Source organism: Trachypithecus francoisi, unplaced genomic scaffold, assembly GCF_009764315.1.
Source record: "Trachypithecus francoisi isolate TF-2019V2 unplaced genomic scaffold, Tfra_2.0 Lachesis_group2, whole genome shotgun sequence".
Lineage (NCBI taxonomy): Eukaryota > Metazoa > Chordata > Mammalia > Primates > Cercopithecidae > Trachypithecus > Trachypithecus francoisi.
In genome coordinates this window covers 114,859,292-114,879,009 of record NW_022681465.1, presented here as the reverse complement: position 1 = coordinate 114,879,009, position 19,718 = coordinate 114,859,292, and the positions used below count along the sequence as shown (strand labels likewise).

The window sequence follows — 19,718 nt, the reverse complement described above, 5'->3', positions numbered from 1 at the left end:
AGTGACCCGCTTATCTCCAGCCTCATCCAGCCCTATCCAGGCCCCTCTTTCCCTGTTGAGTGGCCACCATCAGCTGAGGCTGACTCCCACACGAGCAGGCACAGGCTAACGCGGTCAGAGGTCACAGTAAAGAATAAAGCATTTCACAAATGCGAGGAATGAGGCCGGGTGCGGTGGCTCATGCCTGTAATCCTAGCACTTTGGGAAGTGAGGTGGGTAGATCCCTTGAGCCCAGAAGTTTGAGGCCAGTCTGGGCAACATGGGGAGACTAAGTCTCTACAAAAATATACAAAAATTAGCCAGGTGCAGTGTTATGTGCCTGTAGTCCCAGCTACTACAGAGGCTGTGGTGGGAAGATGGCTTGAGCCCAGGAGGTCAAGGCTGTGGTCAGCCAAGATTGCACCACTGCACTGCCGCCTCGGTGACAGAATGAGACTGTCTCAAGAAAAAAAAAAAGGGAGAAATGGTTATTGGGATAATATATTTTCAATTCTGTCTACTATCAGTCTGCATCCTAAGACTTCAACCTCATCATGCCCATTTAGATGACACCAGGCAAAGATAATCAACGCTCATCAAATATCAAGGGATGTATTTTGACACGCATGAGCCCATTTCATCTTTGGAACAGTGCTACATGTTGACTATTGTTACCTCCATTTGGCAAATGAGACAAAACAAGGTCCCGAAGTGTTTTGTGAAATGTCCAAGGACATGGACTAAAGTAAATCAAAGAACGCGTGTGTTGACACCACCATCTGCCCAGCTTCAAAGCGTGGCCTGAATCCACGTCACTGTCAGGGTGACCAGCCATCCTGGTTTGCCTGGGACAGTTCCATCTTCAGCACTGAAAGATCTGTGTCCTGGGAAACCCTCTGTCCCATGCAAGCTGGGATGGTTGGTCATCCTAACAGTGTGCTGTTTCCAGGCTGATGACAGGAGGTGAAGGGGTGCAGAAAAGAGTCTATGAAGTTCAATGCACAGTGAAAAGTACTGAAGCTCGGCAGGGTGCAGGGGCTCACCCCTGTAATCCCAGCACTTTGGGAGGCTGGGGCAGGTGGATCATGAGGTCAGGAGTTTGAGACTAGCCTGACCAACATGGTGAAACCTCGTCTCTACTAAAAATACAAAAATAATCCCAGCACTTTGGGAGGCCTAGACGGGCGGATCACGAGGTCAGGAGATCAAGACCATCCTGGCGAACACGGTGAAACCCCGTCTCTACTAAAAATACAAAAACTAGCCGGGCGACGTTGTGGGCGCCTGTAGTCCCAGCTACTCGGGAGGCTGAGGCAGGAGAATGGCGTAAACCCGGGAGGCGGAGCTTGCAGTGAGCTGAGATCTGGCCACTGCACTCCAGCCTGGGCGACAGAGCGAGACTCCGCCTCAAAAAAAAAAAAAAAAAAAAAAATATTAGCTGGGCATGGTGGTGTGCGCCTGTAATCCCAGCTACTTGAAAGGTTGAGGCAGGATAATTGTTTGAACTCAGGAGGCAGAGGTCGCAGTGAGCTGAGATTGCACCGCTGCACTCCAGCCTGGGCAACAGAGCAAGACTGTCTCAAAAAAAAAAAAGAAAGAAGAAAAGAAAAGTATTGAAGCGCCAAAGGAATACATGGCTCAGGTATTAACAGCGTATTCTCTAGTGGGCTCTAGAGACAACAAGCAGAAGGAATTAGAGAAATGTGTTTCCGGACTCTAGGCAACCAGACTGCTATCTAAAGATGCGGAGGGAAATAAGCAGCTCCCACAAAAGAACGAGGCAAAGAAAAGAGAAGACTGTCCATGGCCTGATACTTGGCACACCAACAAGTCTCAAATGTTTTTGTTCTGAGGTGAGTCACATGAGCATTGGGGTGCCCTGGATGGTTATGACAGGAGAATTCTCTCATCCTGAGAGAATATAGATACATCTTAAATAGAAACAGGATGTACAAGTATAGCAATGCTCCTTTTTTCTCCAAGATGCTCACGATTTGTGCAAACATAGTCAAAGCTCCCGAAAATATGCTGTTCCTCAAACCTTCCTTATCTATAACCAAATTTTGGTCTGATCTCAGTAGGGTTTTGTAGCATTTAGGATCAAATACGCATCCCAGCAACCCCAGGCTGGAGGCCAATGTGGAGACCCCCATGGCCTTGCCCCTGGTGCACAGGTTGGTGAGCAGAAAGGATGCCTGGACACTGTGGGACCACAGGCATGTAGAACATGAGGAATCTGGCCTCAGAGAAGGTATCAGAGAGGTTTCCAGCTGCAAAAGCGACAGAAAAGCGACAACTAGGAAGCAGCCCGGGACACAGTGGGAGGCAGTGACTGGCCACTCACTGCACTCCAGGCTGATGTGTCCAGGCTCAGATAAGGGCCTGCATCTGGGAAGAGAGGAGAGTTCACTAACCACCCGCATAGAGCATCACATGGACCAGGGAGCAGGTGAAAATGCAGGAGTTAGAAGCCTGGGGTGCTGTGAGCTGCCCGATGCTCCTCCCTGGCCTTACGGTTTTACAGGCCGGAACCACAGTGATCATCTTCTGGCATAGTGGAAACAGCTCCCGGGAATACGATTCCAAGGATGGATGGTCTGGAGAGGCAGGTTGCTGTGGTAGGACTGTCAGAGGCATCTGAGCCAGAGCAACTCCATGTTGAATAGGGGCTGGGTAAAATAAGGCTGAGGACTACTGGGCTGCATTCCCAGACGGTTAGGCGTTCTAAGTCACAGGATGAGATAGGAGGTCGGCACAAGATACAGGTCAGAAAGACCTTGTTGATAAAACAGGCTGCAGTAAAGAAGCCACTAAAACCCACCAATGGCGACAAGAGTGACCTCTGGGCGTCCTCGTTGCTACACTCCCACCAGCGTCATGATGGTCTACAAATGCCATGGCAACATCAGGAAGTTACCGTATACCCTATATCCTCTAAAAAGGGGAGGCATGAATAATGCACCCCGTGATTAGCGTAAAATCCAGAAATAACCATAAAAATAGGCAACCAACAGCCCTCGGGGCTGCCCTGCCTGTTACAGTAGCCATTCTTTTAATTCCTTTCTCTTTTTTTTTTTTTTTTGAGACAGAGTCTTGCTCTGTCACCCAGGCTGGAGTGCAGTGGCGCGATCTCAGCTCACTGCAAGCTCCGCCTCCCAGGTCCACGCCATTCTCCTGCCTCAGCCTCCCGAGTAGCTGGGACTACAGGCGACTGCCACCTCGCCCTGCTAATTTTTTGTATTTTTAGTAGAGACGGGGTTTCACCGTGTTAGCCAGGATGGTCTCGATCTCCTGACCTCGTGATCCGCCCGTCTCGGCCTCCCAAAGTGCTGGGATTACAGGCGTGAGCCACTGCTCCTGGCCTAATTCCTTTACTTTCTTAATAACCTTGCTTTCACTTTACCATATGGATTCACCTCAAATTCTTTCTTGTGTGAGATCTAAGAACCCTCTCTTAGGGTCTGGATTGGGACCCCTTTCAGGTAACAGGACCGCCAGTGAAGAGCAGGGAGCAGAAGACACAAAGGGAATGAGGTGAGGAGAATGTATTTAGGTTGGTGTGAGTCGTTGCAGTCTTGCCATTAAAAGCAATGGCACTGATCTAATAGCTGAGAGACCAGCTGTGGGCTTTGACAATGGGAGTGTCTCAATGCTTCACAAAGACCCTCAGAACCAGGGCTATGAGGAGAGAGAAGGACAGAGCTGCACAGGCTAGATCTTCCCGAGGGTTTTCAGTCCAGGAAGGCAGTGGCCATGGGGTGATGGCAATCCCTTGGCCTGCAGTGCCGGACACTTCTCATACTTCCCCAAACCTGGAAAGGACAACAGGGGTGCGTTCAGAAATAGTATCTGGAGTCTGGGCCCAGGGCCTCACACCTGTAATCCCAGCACTGTGGGGGGCCGAGGCAGGCAGATCACCTGAGGTCAGAAGTTTGAGACCAGCCTGGCCAACTTGGGGAAACCCCATCTCTATTAATAATACAAAAATTACCTGGGTGTGGTGGCGGGTGCCTGTAATCCCAGCTACTCGGGAGGCTGAGGCAGGAGAATTGCTTAATTCTCCACCCACCCAGGAGGTGGAGGTTGCAGTGAGCCAAGATTGCCACTGCACTCCAGCCTGAGCAACAGAGTAAGATTCTGTCTCAAAAAAACAAAGGAAAAAGAAATAGCGTTTGGACCGTAGCTAAAGCAGCCCAACTTACACCGAGTATCTGCTCAGCTCTTCCTAATGCCTGCTATTCCCTGTCTCCTCCTCTGGGCCTACACCCCACTTCTGTGGGCTTGTGCCCTTGAATCCTAGTCTGCCTGTAACTCGTCCCTTCAACCAAAGACATCTATTTCTTTTTATCTTTATTTACAGAAATATGATTTGATTATTTTGGATTTCTCTTCTTTAAACATCTCAGTCTCTATGTAAAGTTGCAGAAATCAATCCATTACAGCCACTGTGCTGAGCTTTTAGGTTAACTCTCTCACCAAATACTCGTGGGAAGCCTGCGAAGGAGGCCTCAGGTGTCCCAATTTACAAATAAGAAGGCTGGGGCTCTGAAAAATGAAGGGCCTCGCCAGTCCAGCCAATGGCTGCCCTTTGCTGTTAGAAGAAAAGTCCCGGGCCCTAAGATGCCCAGAGGATCCAAAATAAACTGGCCTGTCCAGCCTCACCCTATACTTTTTCTCTTCTCCCTCTTTGTCCCAGCCTCAGGTGTCTTCTTCCAGTTGCTCAGACAGCAGCGTGTCCTTGCCTCTGCCTGGAATGCTCCATCCCAACCCATCCTTCTTCCCATAACCCACACTCTCCTCATTTTCAATGCGGCTTCTTCCGAGAAGCCTCCTAAAGGGCCTGATCAGGTGCCCTGGGCCAGATACTCAACACCCACCATCCTATTCTCTTTCTCACCCTTAGCACCAGGTTTTGACTAGATATGTATTTTATTCATGTTTGCCTCCATGCCCCCGGGAGAAAAAAGTCCACGGAAGCAGGAATTATGCCTTTTTTCCCTCACTGCATTTTCCCTAGCACTGAGCACAACGCCTGGCCTGCTAGTACGTAATAATTATGATGTAAGTAATGAAGGGGTGAATGGATGAATTCTGTAGTTGGAAACGGCTTTTATTTTCAATTTTGACATTTAATGTACAAGTGAACTCACACAAGGGACATTTTGGTTCTAAAGTTCAGTTTTATTATCTGAAATGGGGATCATAATACTGACTGTATAACATCAGCATGAGTAATGTATGTGATGGTGCATGTGGAAGACCCAGCAGAAGCTTTGGCAGGTATTAAACACGAGCAGCTGGCGGCCGCCATCATTGTACACCCATCATCATCTCCACAGTGACCATCGTCACAAAGGCTGCCTGCACATGGGTGCGGTGGCTCCCGCCTGTAATCCTGGCACTTTGGGAGGCCAAGGCAGGTGGATCACGAGGTCAGGAGTTCAAGATCATCCTGACCCAACATGGTGAAACCCCATCTCTACTAAAAATACAAAAATTAGCCGGGCGTGGTGGTGCACACCTGTAATCCCAGCTACTCAGGAGGCTGAGGTGGGAGAACTGCTTGAACCAGGGAGATGGAGGTTGCAGTAAGCCGAGATCGTGCCACTGCACTCCAGCCTGGGTGACACAGCAAGACTCTGTCTCAAAAACAAACAACAAATGAACAAAATCAAAGGCTTCCCTGTGATTCACCAGTCAGGTCATCCTCTCTCCCTGTCCTGGCTGAATTCTGGATCCAGTGCCTTCCCGAGTCTTCTGCCGATCAGATCCTTTTCCACCTGAAATTCATCAGTCTCAGTTTGTGTTAATCTGACAACCTCAAATCACCTGTCCTGAAGATCGCATTCATTAGGCACCAGCCGCATCTTCCCTCTATGCACACAGGACCAGGAGGATGACATGGACTCCCTAGAGCTTCCCTCCCTCGCCAGGCTGCCCACTGGAGAAGCCGACAGTCAGGCATAGGCTTGGCCTCATAACAATGAAACAATAGGGGGAGTTGGTCTTTGATATGCCAGGCTCTGGGGTTGGGTGCGGGGCATTTTCTCAGCATTGCTAGTCATGATCCCACCTTCGGTTCCCAGGTGAACAGTACCCCAAATTCTCTTCCTATTCCCATATCCAAACCTGCTCTCGAGTCTCCTTGTTTCACTTGAAGTCCTCTGATTCTGTAACAACCTACAGGGACACTTTCACAAGAGTTTTATAAACTCTGTAGTGAACAGATGGATGTTCAGACAGACAGATGCTTGGACCCACTGACATTCAGGAAGACAGGCAGGGGGACATTAGGACAGAAGAACATACATTCAGATAGACAAATGTTTGGAGAGATGAACAGACATTTTGATAAACTGATATTCCAACAGATGGGTGTGCCAGCATGAAGATGTTCAGACTTAAGGATGGTCAGACACGTGGATGGATACTCGTACAAACACATTCAGACAGATGGATGCTATGACAGATGGGAATTCCAACACACAGAAATTCCAACACATGCACATTCAGACGCATGGATGCCCAGACGGACAGACAGATGTTCAGACAGACAGGTGTTTAGGCGGATGGACAGAGTTGCAGACAGATAGACATACAGAGAGACAGACACTGGAACATATAGAAAGTCAGCTTGTCAGACAGACATTCCCACGTACGAGCATCTGACACGCAGGGTATCTTCTGTAGACATGCCTATCTGCTGGAATGGCCTGTCTGCCCAAATGTCCATTTTCCTCACTGTCCTGTCACAATGTCTGTCTGTCAGAATGCATATTATCTGTCTGAACCTCAGTCTACAGGAGCAAGCATTTGAACGTCCATCTGTCAGAACTGCTGTACATTGGCACGCCCTTCCCCCAAAACACCTGTTTGTCTGAATATCTGTCCACCTGCGGACCTTCAGATGGATCCAGTCTGTCTATCAGATACTCAGCCTCTCTGCCTGAACAACCATCTATGTGAATGTCTGTCCCTATGTCCACATCAGTCTGAATGTCTGTCTGTTCATTTGTCTGAATGTTCTGTCTGAACAGCCATCCGTCTGTCCGGGCATCGGGACATCTGTCCAAATATCTGTCTGTACATCTGGCCATGTGTCTGAATGTCCAGCCCTCTGACACTCTGTCTGATGCCCATCATTCTGAACACCTCCTCCATCCTCCAATAACGTCTGAATTTGTTTGTCAGAATATCCACCTGTGAGAACATATGTGTGTCTGAACATCTTTGTGACTGAGCAAACATCTGTTTGAGCATCCACCTCTCTGAATGTTTCCTCCTGTCCATCCATCTACCATCTGTCCATTTGAATGTCTTCCCAGAATGCCTGTCTGCCAAAACACCCACCTGCCAGAACATCTGTTCACGTGTCTGAATGTCCATCAGTCGGTATGCCCATCTGCCACAATGGCTGTGTGTGTGAATCTTTCCACCTGTCCAAAAGTCTGTGTGTCCAAATGTCCATCTGTCTGAATGTCTGTCCATCTGTCTGAATGTCTGCCCATCTGTCTGAAAGTGATCTAAATGTCTGTTGGCCTGCCCAAATGACCTCCTGTCTGAATGTCCATCTGTCCAAATATCTATCTGTTTAAGCATCTGTTGGCAAATGTGTCCATCAATATGAAGATCTATCCAATCATCTGTGTGTCTGAATTTCTGTGTGTGAAAACACCCATCTGTAGGAATATCTGTCTGTCTGAAAGTCTCTCCTTTGGGAACATCGATTTACATCTTTCTGAACATTAATCTGTCGGAATATCCGTAAGTTGGAAAGTTCATCTCTGACCATCTGTGTGTCACGATGCCTGTCTGTCAGAATGCTCATTTGACAGTTCGAATGTCTGTCCATCTGTTTCAACGTCTATCTGTTGGAATGTCCATCTGTATGAACCTCTGTCCTTCTGTCTAAATGTCAGTCCATCCAAACATCTGTATGAACATCTTCTGTTGGAACTTCTTGTGTGTCACAATGCCAATCTGTTGGAATGTCTGTCTGTCTAAACTTCTGTCCATCTGTCAGAACATCTGTCTCTCTGAATGGAACATCTGTCCATGTGTCTAATCATCTGAGTGTCTGAACATGCATATTTCTGATTCATGTGTCTGAACACCTGTCTATCAGAATGGCTGTCCATCTGTCGGGACGCACTTGTCTGTTTATTTTTTATTTTTTTGAGACGGAGTCTCACTCAGTCGCCCAGGCTGGAGTGCAATGGCATGATCTCAGGATGCACTTGTCTGAACATCTGTGTGTCTCTCTGAATGTCTATGTGTCTGAACATCCATCTGTCAGTACGCCCGTCTGCAGGAAAGTCTGCTGAGGGAGGCATGTCTCAGTGGGGCCGCGTTTGAGGAGCACAGCACTCCTCAGTGCTCCGTGGCTCTGCAGCTCGTTTGTTTACTATTCTGGGACGGAGGGCTGTCTCCCTCTCACACATGTGGCTACTGCAGGATTTCCATTTTTGCCATAGTGTAGGGGTATATGGCCACAAGGTGGTAACACGTACTTTTTAGATTTAAGACCTGTTTTAATTTTTGTATGAATCATCAGGATTCTGTTTTACTGGTTTCCTTATATCACTTAAGCTGACCACCGGCCAACAGTTCTGGCTGCTAAATCAGTTTGGAACGTGTCGTTATTGGAACACAAAGCCGTACCTCACACTGCTCTAAAGTGGGCGAAAGCACCCTGAGTTAGTGCAGGAGAGAGCAGGCCTTCCTCAGAACTGAGGGTGCACACACCACGCCCACATGCCGCTCTCATCGAACGTTTCCCGGCAGACACACAAGTGATTAGGCACCAAAATAGCCAACAAAAATGGCCTCTATTGGAAGGGCGTGGTTTACAGTTCTCAGATTCCTTTTTTTTTTTTTTTTTCCGGAGATAAAGTCTCACTCTGTTGCCCAGGCTGGAGTGCAGGGGTGCTATCTCAGCTCACTGCAACCTCTGCCTCCTGGGTTCAAGCAAGTCTCCTGCCTCAGCCTACCAAGTAGCTGGGACTGCAGGTGCATACCACCATACTCAGCTAGTTTTGTATTTTTAGTAGAGATAGGGTTTCACCATGTTGGCCAGGCTGGTGTTGAGCTCCTGACCTCAGATGATCCACCCACCTCAGCCTCCCAAAGTGCTGGGATTACAGGTGTGAGCCACTGCGCCCAACAGTTCCCAGATTCTTAAACCAACAAGAGTGTGACAGGCTTGTAGCTGTCGTCCGTTTCTTCCTGCTCACCTTTCTCATGGAAGGACTTTCAAAAGAAACCGCGAGATGTTTGTATGTGTTTATCTTTTGAAAGAACAGAAGTACAGGAAATGTATGAATTTGAAATGGTTTCTAAACTAAGTAGTTTTTTTTAAAACGCTGTATTTTAACATAAGACACAGTATTAGATTGAAGAGATCCTCTATATAACACTTTGTTTAGTATAAACAGAAATTAATCTGTTCATGGTCCTAAATTGGGCTCAGAATTTCTGTTAGTGAGAAACCCATCAGTTTATACTTTGCCATATGCCATTTTTGAAGGATTCTACCCTAGTAAATGAAAATTTTACAGTTCGTGAATAATACTGTTAAGCTTCCTTTCAGTGAAGAAAGCTATTACTTTAGCTGTAGTAATCAAAACAGTATGGTACTAGCCTAAAAACGGACACCTAGACCAACGGAGCCGAGTAGAGAAGCCAGGAATAACCCAATTCCCCATACACACGGTCAACTTACCTTCAACAAGGCACCAAGAAAACAAAACGGGAAGGCTGGTCTCTTCAATAAATGATGTTGAAAATTGGATACCCACAGGCAAAAGAAAGAGACTGAACTCCTTTCTTACATCACACACAAAAATCAACTAAAAATATATGAAGGATTTAAACCTAAGACCTGAAACTGTGAAACTTCTAGAAGAAAACATAGAGGAAAAGCTCCTTGACGTTGGTCTTGGCGATGATTGTTTGAACATGAAAACAAGAGCACAGACAACAAAAATAAAAATAAACAAGTGGGATTATATCAAACTAAAAAGTCTGCAGAGCAAAGCATTGAAAAGACAACCTACAGAACGGGAGAAACTACCTGCAACCCACATTCCTGATGGAAGGTTCACATCCGCAACGTACAGCTCAATAGCAAGAAGCCACCAAAGAACCCAAGTTAAAAAGGAGTACTGGCTGGGTATGGTGTCTCATGCCTGTAATCCCAGCACTTTGAGAGGTCGAGGCAGGCAGATCATTTGAGGTCAGGAGTTCAAGACCAGCCTGACCAACGTGGTGAAAGCTCATCTCTACTAAAAACACAAAAATAAGCCGGGCGTGGTGGCGCATGCCTGTAACCCCAGCTACTCAGGAGGCTGAGGCAGGAGAATCGCTGGAACCCGGGAGGTGGAGGTTGCAGTGAGCTGAGATTGGGTCATTGCACTCCAGCCTGGGTGACAAGAGCAAGACTCCATCTCAAAAATAATAATAATGAGAGATCACCTCATTGTGAGGATGGCTATTATATTAAAAACAAAACAGCCAGGCACGGTGGCTCACCGGCACTTTGGGAGGCTGAGGCGGATGGATCACCTGAGGTCAGGAGTTCGAGACCAGCCTGACCAACAATGGAGAAACCCCATCTCTACTGAAAATACAAAATTAGCTGGGCGTGGTGGTGCATGCCTGTAATCCCAGCTACTCAGGAGGCTGAGGCAGGATAATCGCTTGAACCCAGGAAGTGGAGGTTGCGGTGAGCCGAGATCGCACCACTGCACTCCAGCCTGGGCAACAAGAGCAAAACTCTGTCTCAAAAAAAAAAAAAAAGACCGGGTGCAGTGGCTCATGCATGAAATCCCAGCACTTTGGGAGGCCGAGGCGGGCAGATCAGGAGGTCAGGAGATCGAGACCATTCTGGCTAACACGGTGAAACCCCATTTCTACTAAAAAAAAAAAAAAAAATTAGCTGGGCGTGGTGGCAGGCACCTGTAGTCCCAGCTACTCAGGAGACTGAGGCAGGAGAATGGCGTGAACCCGGGAGGCAGAGCTTGCAGTGAGCCGAGATCGTACCACTGCACTCCAGCCTGGGTGACAGAGGGAGACTCCATCTCAGAAAAAAAAGATAAGTGTTGGCGAATATGTGGGAAAACAGAAACGCTGATACACTATTGGTGTGATGTAAATTGGTACGGCTATTATGGAAAACGGTGTGGAGGTTACTCAAACAATTAAAAATAGAACTATCATATGATCCAACAATCCTACTTTTGGGTATTTATCCAAGGGAACTGAAATCACGATCTCGAAGAGACATCTGCCCTCCTGCGCTCACTGCAGCGTTATTCACAATAGCCAGGATATGGAAACAACCGACGTGTCCATCGACGGAGGAATGGATGAAGAAATGTGGTATGTATATGCAATGGAATGGGGTTCAGTCATAAAACACAGAAGGACATTCTGCCACTTGTGACAATTTGGCTAAGCCTGGAGGACATCATGCTAACTGAAATAGGCCACATACAGAAAGACGAATACTGCCTGGTTTCAGTGTGATGAGGAATCTAAAATGGTTGAACTCACGGAAGTGGAGAGCAGGATGGTGGTTGCCAAGGGCTGGAGGAGGGGAAATGTAAAGTGATGGTCAAAGGTACAAAATTTTAGTTATGCAAGATAAATTCTAGAGATCTCCTACAGCATAGTGCCTATAGCTAACAATACTGTCTTGGATACTTAAAATCGCAAAGAGGGCAGATCTTCTGTTAAGTGCTCTTACCACAAAATAATAGTAACAATAAAGGGGGCAGGAGGAAGCTTGGGAAAGTGATGGGCATGTATATGGCCTTGGTGGTGGTGATGGTTTCATAGGGGTATACTTATTCCTAAATTCATCCAGCTGGATACATTAAATATGTACAGTTCTTTATATGTCAATCATACCTCAATAAAGTGGTCTTAAAGGAACAAGTACTTTTTATACTGTCTGTAAAATAATAAAAGGGAAAGTCTTATTCTTTTCATAATTATGTGGCTCTTGGGAAAGATACAGTAAGCAGGTGTACCCTGCATGGCTGAGAAGCTGAGTGAAGTGTGATTTACTTTTATTTATTTATTTTTTCTAAGATGGAGTCTTACTCTGTTGCCCAGGCTGGAGTGCGGTGGCACAGTCTTGGCTCACTGCAACCTCCGCCTTCCAGGTTCAAGCTATTCTTTTGCCTCAGCCTCCTGAGTAGCTAGGATTACAGATGCATGACACCGCGTCCAGCTCATTTTTTGTGTTTGTAGTAGAGACGGGGTTTCACCATGTTGGCCAGGCTGGTCTCGAACTCCTGACCTCAAGTGATCCACCCACCTCAGCCTCCCAAAGTAGTGGGATTACAGGTGTGAGCCACTGCTGGTTAGAAGTGTGATTTATGTGTGTGATTTAGTTCCATTGTTCTGTAACCCATTCATTCACTCATGTCTTGCACCTACTTTCATAAAATGAGTTTTATAATTTGTAACAAGTGTTCTGAGGCTGAGTATCAGCTTCTGTAGAACTCATTTCCTTTAAGTACCATGCAAAAGAATAGATGGAATTTGTAAGGCTTTTATGACTCTAAATTAGAAATGTTCAAGGACTTATTGTATTCCCTAATGGCACATTTTTGAAAAAAGGTTTGTTTTGTTTGCTTGCAAACATTACTCTTATAGTAGCCTCAAATTAATGTATATTACTTTGTATATGAAAAACTTCCCATGAAAACACTAAAATGCCATCATGACAATACAGAGGCCCTTACAATTACCTCTTACCTCAATGGTATTCATGCTGATGATTCATTAATATCAGCATTAATGCTATTCTCTCTGTAAAGCTCATATTTTCATATACTCTGTTCCCAGAGATTCATCACTGTTAGCAAACCACAACTTTGCCAACAATAATAATAAGACTAGTGGGGCTGCCAAAAAGGGCAGAAGATTTATGAGACTGAGACGCCATGGGATGTATAGCATGGTGTCAACAGACACAGAAGATGAACTTTATTTATGACGTACAAATCAAAAGGGATGGTTGTAGAAAGCAGGAATTATGACTGACGTCCCCAGAAGTTTCCCAGGTGTACAAAGGGCTTGGATGAAGCCCAGCAAGTAGAGTGAGGACTCTGCCAGGCACTGGACGCTCCCTTTGACTCTTGCTGGAGTTTTGATTTATTTCCTCCCCCACTATCTCCCCTCCATCCACCCCCATGACTGTTCTCAAGGATGACTGTGTGTTCACCCACTCACCAAATGCAACTAAATGGCACACAGTCAAAACACCGATTAACAAGATGTTTGAACATATCTCATCTTTAAGCTGACCAATACCAATAAGGGTACCTGGGAATGAGTGGATGGTCACAAATCTGTTCATCCACTTACCGAATGCAACTAAATGGCACACGTGTGTATTGAACACATGTACATGAGTATATATATGTGCAAGTCTGTTACATCTGCATGTGTGTATTACTCCAGTGAGATACACTTTTGTCAAAAATGTCATTACCAGGGGCACAGGGATGCCCTCTAGGACCTTGCTATTAAAATTATGATCCTTGAACCCGGAGCAGCAGCAGCACCACCACCTAGGAGCTTTCTATTTTTTAATTTTTTTACTTTTTAAAAGTTTTTTGTAGAAACAGAGTCTCAGTATGTTGCTCAGGCCAGTCTCAGACTCCTGGGCCCAAAGTGCTCAGATGATGGGCATGAGCCACTGCACCTTCTGCCTTTGGAGCTTTTTAGAATGCAGACTCTCAGGCCCCAACCCATACCTACTGAGCCAGAACCTGTATTAACAAGATCCCTTATGATTCATGTGCAGATTAAGTATTGATCTAGAACAATATTTTTCAAAGAGCTTATTAGTGACTCATGAAAGCATTTAGCCTGTTGTGACCAGCACTTAAAGAAAGAAGGAAATGGAAGAGGAGATAGAGAGGAGAATCAAAGCAAATCAAGAGTTGAGAACATGTTGCACACAGAAAGTATCCGTATTGCTTCATGGACGTGTGGTTTCCAAGATCACCACAGCAGAAGAGGAGAAAAGGAGGCCACACACTAGCTCTTTATTGCCCCAGCCTGAAAGTGATGCACCCACAGGCCATTGGCCAGAACTAATCATGTGGTTTCAGCCTCACTGCAAGGAGAGCTGGGAAATAGAGGCACCCATGGACATTTGGTGAATGCTAACGTCTCTTCCACAGCCTGCGTGCTGTTTCACCCCCTTGAACTAGAATGGAGGTTCCATGAAAGTCTGGGCTTTGTCTGTGAGGGCCGCTGTGGGATCATTAGCCCGGAAAGTAGTGCCTGGCACAGTCTGCCCTCATTAAATGTTTAGTGAATGAATAAATGTATATTTCCCATTAATTGAGCTAGATGTGGAGATTACAAAATCAAATCTCATGTGGTTCCTGTTTTCAATGAGTTCTCAGGATTCTTCTCTCTCTCCCTCATGTTTTAGGGGAAAACTGGTCTCTCTCCTCTTCAAAAGCTCCACTTGCCACCTGTGCCTCCCCTGAGAACGTCCTCTGGCCCTGTCTCCATCAACTGTCACTGTCTCCCTGACGACCCCTCTTCCTCTCCACTGACAGGTTACCTCCTCTTGCTCTCCAAGCAGCCTCACGTCTTCTCAAACCTGAAATAACCTCTCAGCATTGCTTCCCCTTCATCACTTTGCAACGCCCAATCACCCTCAACATACCATACCCGGGCTCCTGGCCTCATCACTCTGTACTTGATTTAAAATGCTTCCTCAAAGCTACCGGTAACTTCCTAACTTTTTAAACAGCTTCACTGAGCCTTATGTTTCATATACCATACACTTCACCAATGTGAAGTTCACAATTCGATGGTCTCTAGCATGTTTCTGTCACCACAAAAAGGAACCCACACCCTTTAGCTTTCACTCCCCATACTCCCATCCTCTTCCCCTGGCCCTAAACAACCGCTAATCCACCTCCTTCACTGCAGATTTCCCTGTTCTGTACTTTCATTTGAATGGAATCATACCATGCATCGCCTTTTGTGACTGCCTTCATTCACTCGGCATAGTGTTTTCAGAGTCCGTCCATGCTGTGGCATGTGTCAGCACTTCATTCCTTTTCATAGCTGTGTGGAAAGACCACAGTTTGTTTATCCATTCTGCCACTGATGGACGTTTGGATTGTTACACTTTTGGACTATAATGAATAGTGCTGTTATGAACATTCATGTATACGTTTTTTGTGAACACATGTTTTCAATTCTCTTGGGTATATACCCAGGAGTGGAATTGCTGGGTCATATGGTAACAGTTTAATCATTTGAGCAACTGCCAGACTTTTCTAAAGTGGCTGCACCACTTTACATTCTTCTCATCCATGTGTGGAGGGTCTGATTTCGCTCCTTTTCTTTTCTGAGACGGAGTCTTGCTCTGTCGCCCAGGCTGGAGTGCAGTGGCGCGATCTCGGCTCACTGCAAGCTCCATCTCTCGGGTTCACGCCATTCTCCTGCCTCAGCCTCCTGAGTAGCTGGGACTATAGGCGCTGCCACCACGCCTGGCTAATTTTTTTGTGTATTTTTAGTAGAGACGGGGTTTCACCGGGTTAGCCAGGATGGTCTCCATCTCCTGACCTCGTGATCCGCTCGCCTCGGCCTCCCAAAGTACTGGGATTACAGGCGTGAGCCACTGTGCCCGGCCTAATTTCACTACATTTTGCCAGTGCTTGATATTATCTAATTTTCATTCTAACCGTTCTAGTAGGGGAGGGAAAATTGTAGCTCATCGTGGTTTAAATTTGCATTTCCCTGATAACTAGGAACTTTCTAAATTTTTTTTTTTTTAAATAGAGATGGCATCTCACTCTGTTGCCCAGACTGGAGTGCAGTGGCACAGTAACAGCTCACTGCAGCCTCGACCTCCTGGGCTCAAGTGATCCTTCCACTTCAGCCTCCTGAGTAGCTGGGACTACAGGCATGCACCCCCATACTGAGCTAATGGACTTCCTAATTTTTTAAATCACTCTCTTATTTCCTAGCCAACATGTTCTTTCTTTAGCTTTGCACACCACTCCTGCTGCAATTCAGTTCCCTCCCTTATACAGCTCCCGAGGTCTGCTCCTCTCCCGCATTCCCTTCCTGACTTTCTGGCCTCCTTCACAGGCTCTTATTCCCACCCCACAAGTTCTGTCGCTCCCAGGGCTTCGTCCTCAGCCCTGTTCTTGCTCTACTGTGCCCCTGCTAACCCTGTTCACCCCTGTGCCTCTCACCAGCACCCACATGGAAGACTCTTGAATGTATTTACTTCCCAGGTCTCAGTCCCCGTTCCCCTTCACATTATCCTTAATAGAAACCCAATGAAAAGTTCAGTCCCATATCAATAAAGTGTCTATGACTAAGATGCACAGAAAATATTGTATACTATAATTAGTGATAATGATTCCTTCTTTCAAGTATCAGTTAAAAATAAGTAGATGGGCCAGGCCCAGTGGCTCACACCTGAAATCCCAGCACTTTGGGAGGCCAAGGCAGGAGGATCCCTTGAGGTCAGCAGTTCGAGACCAGCCTGACCAACATGGTGAAACCTCGTCTCTACTAAAAATACAAAAATTAGCTGGGCGTGGTGGCAGGAGCCTGTAATTCCAGCTACTGGGGAGGCTGAGGCAGAAGAATTGCTTGAACCCAGGGGCAGAGGGTGCAGTGAGCTGAGATTGTACCATTGCACTCCAGCTGGGTGCCAAGAGCAAAACTCCATCTCAATAAATTAATTAATTAATTTAAGTAGATGGCTTGAGCCCAGAATCCCAGGTACCTGGGAGACTGAAGCAAGAGGGTTGCTTGAGGGCAGAAGTTCAAGATCAGCCTGGTCAACATAGTGAGACCCTGTCTCTACGAAAACTTTTTTAAAAAAAATTAGCCCAGCATGGTGGCACATACCTGTAGTCCCAGCTACTCAGGAGGCTGAGGCAGGAGGATTGCTTGAGCCCAGGAATTTGAGACTGTCATGAGCTGTGATCACGCCAGTACACTCCACCCTGGGAGACAGTGAGATCCCATCTCTGAAAAACATTAAAAGGTAGATGGACACTAGTAAATATTGAAAGAAATTCCCAGGGAAAAAGCATTGTATTACAGCATATTGTTTTCTCAGGTTCTTTATGGTATAAGGAGGCAATTCGTATTCTAGGCCAGGGGTGAGTAAATTCATGCTTAAAGAGCCAGAGATGAAATGTTTTAGGCTTTGCTGGCCACAAAGTCTCTGTCATAACTAATCAATTCCACTTTTGTAATACAAAAGCAGCAGACGATGTACAAATGAATATGCATGACTATATATTTTTATCTTTTTTACTTTGTACAAATTTTCAATACAGATAGGGTTGCCCAGGCTGGACTCGAACTCCTGGGCCCAAGTAATCCTCCCACCTTGGCCTCCCAAAGTGCTGGGATTACAGATGTGAACCACTGTGCCCAGCCATCATGACTATATTCTAATAAAACTTTAAAAACATCTGGCCAGCCACTAGGCAGCACTTTATGGATCCCTGATGTAGCCATCGCACCTGTGCTGTACCCATGGGAGGAGGGCAAAGAACAGAAATGTACACCCTCTCCATTTAGGAACATTTCTACTTACTTGTTATTCCCTGGAACTAGTTACAAGGCCTTACCAATCTGCAAGAGTCAGAAACATACAATCTTTAGGCTAAGTGACTAGCAGCAGCTAACTATTGGGTAGGAGAACTACTGCTAAGGAAGAAGGGGAGATTAGACATTAGGACGTTAGAAGTCTCCATACCAGTTAGCTAATTTTACAAGAGTGTGTATAACACCCCAAAACTCAGTTGCCCACAGCAAGCCTTTATTTCTCTCTCACGCATCTGCAGTCTGGCTGCGTTTGGCTGATCTCGGAGAGGCCCAGCTTGGTTTGAGTCCAAGCTGGGGTTTGGTTCTATGCTGCCTTCATGAGTCTCTCCTCCTCCCTGCACCAGTATGTATCCAAGGCATATTCTGGTTGAGGTGAAAGGCAGGAGTGTAAGAGGGGCAAGGGAAACACGCAGAACACCGTCAGGCTTAGGCAGCGGCCCACTGTCACTCCTACCTACATTTAACTGGCCAAGTGACGTGGCTGAGGCCTATACTAATAGAGCAGGGCATTATCCTCTTCCCACGGATGTTGTCAGAGAAGGAGTGAATATTTGGTGAACAATAATGTCATCCGCCATACTCTTCTTCAACTAACAAAGGTGATTAAACATACTTACATCCACAGGATAACACTGGCGTTTTCCTGAATCCTTATGGTGTGCATGCACACAACATAAGTGCACATGCACACACATACACACACACACACAAACAATAACAGAAAGCTGAAGATGACATATTCTAAACTTTAAGAATATTAGATTACCATCACAACACTCCTCTATAGCTCCTGAATAACTAGTAAGACTTTTCCTAGATTCATTTTACATTGAAATAAAGTGAGAACAGGTACCTTTATTAAATAATCAAAGCTGCTTATGTTGATTTAGTTTCTTTTTTTTACTTTTTTTTTTTTTTGAGATGGAGTTTCACTTTTGTTGCTCAAGCTGGAGTGCAGTGGCATAATCTCAGCTCACTGCAACCTCTGCTTCCAGGGTTCAAGTGATTCTCCTGCCTCAGCCTCCCTAGTAGCTGGGATTACAGGCATGTGCTACCACACCTGGCTAATTTTGTATTTTCAGTAGAGACGGGGTTTCTCCATTTTGGTCACACTGGTCTCGAACTCCCAACGTTAGGCGATCCGCCCACCTTGGCCTCACAAAGCGCTGGGATTACAGGCATGAGCCATCGCGCCCAGCCCGATTTAGTTTATTTTCTTAAGTCTCTCCAGTCACTTTTCCCTAGGCTTGAGGATTGGCATAGCAGGACAGAAGTTACGAGAACAACGCAGGCCCTGGAGACACAGCTCCTCGCCTTCAAGCCGTGGGGCATGTAAGGACATGGAGACGAAGACCAGAGGCAATAGAATTCTTGGCTGAATTTCTTAAGTAAAAAGCACTTCTTATTTAGGGAAAATAAGACAAAGACGCACAATGCCACTTCATATCAAGGGTGGTGATGGAGCGGGGCCCACCCTGCACTAGATCCAGCCGCATGTTCTAATTGGAAGCCTGTGCCCCACAGTAGCAGACGTTTCCCAGCTCTTCCAACCACATTCCCCACGAAGTACTCTCTACCCTACAGGAAGGAGAACAGAAAGGACGGGAAGTGAGTTATTGGCTGTCAGAACACTAAGGCAGCTGCAACCTGGTTGAGGAGATCAGAAAGACCTACGTGATCACCATCCAGCTAGAAAATGCTTGATAGAGCAGGAGCCACCAAGCTCCCTTTCACTGAGCTTCCTCCACTCTCCCCCTGAAATATCCTCTTCCTACCTCTCAGATTGCCACCCTTTCCCCATATGTGGCTGACAGCCTAAGTTTCCTGTGACTCAGCTCACAACATGACACTACCCCCGCCCTCCTTCTCAGCTACTTAAAAAGGCAAAGATTTTAACAGAGAGGCAGGTGGGAAAATATGCATCAATCCCAGCTGTAAGGATGAAGAAGCAAGCCAATGCTCCCATCACCCTTGCAATATCATGCATTACCATGATCCCTTCCCCTTCATTCACCATAACACACAGACACACACACACATACATACACACTCTGGGGAGGGGCTGCAGCCACTACCCCCTTGTCGCTCCCCAAAGGACCCACCAACCCCTCCTGTCT

The 19,718-nt window shown here is 46.4% G+C and overlaps 1 protein-coding gene across 4 annotated transcripts in view; it reads left to right on the top strand.

Moving 5' to 3' along the window:
* CLK4 (CDC like kinase 4) overlaps window positions 1-19,718 on the top strand; it is a 121,026-nt gene that overhangs the window by 54,718 nt on the left and 46,590 nt on the right. For 2 of the 4 annotated variants that reach the window (XM_033180219.1, XM_033180215.1), the window contains exon 1: window positions 11,235-11,358. The exons of the other annotated variants lie outside the window; for them this stretch is intronic. The gene's annotated coding sequence lies outside the window, so the exon portion shown is untranslated. Of the gene's footprint in view, window positions 1-11,234; window positions 11,359-19,718 lie in introns of those variants that run through there. 4 annotated transcript variants of the gene reach the window in all.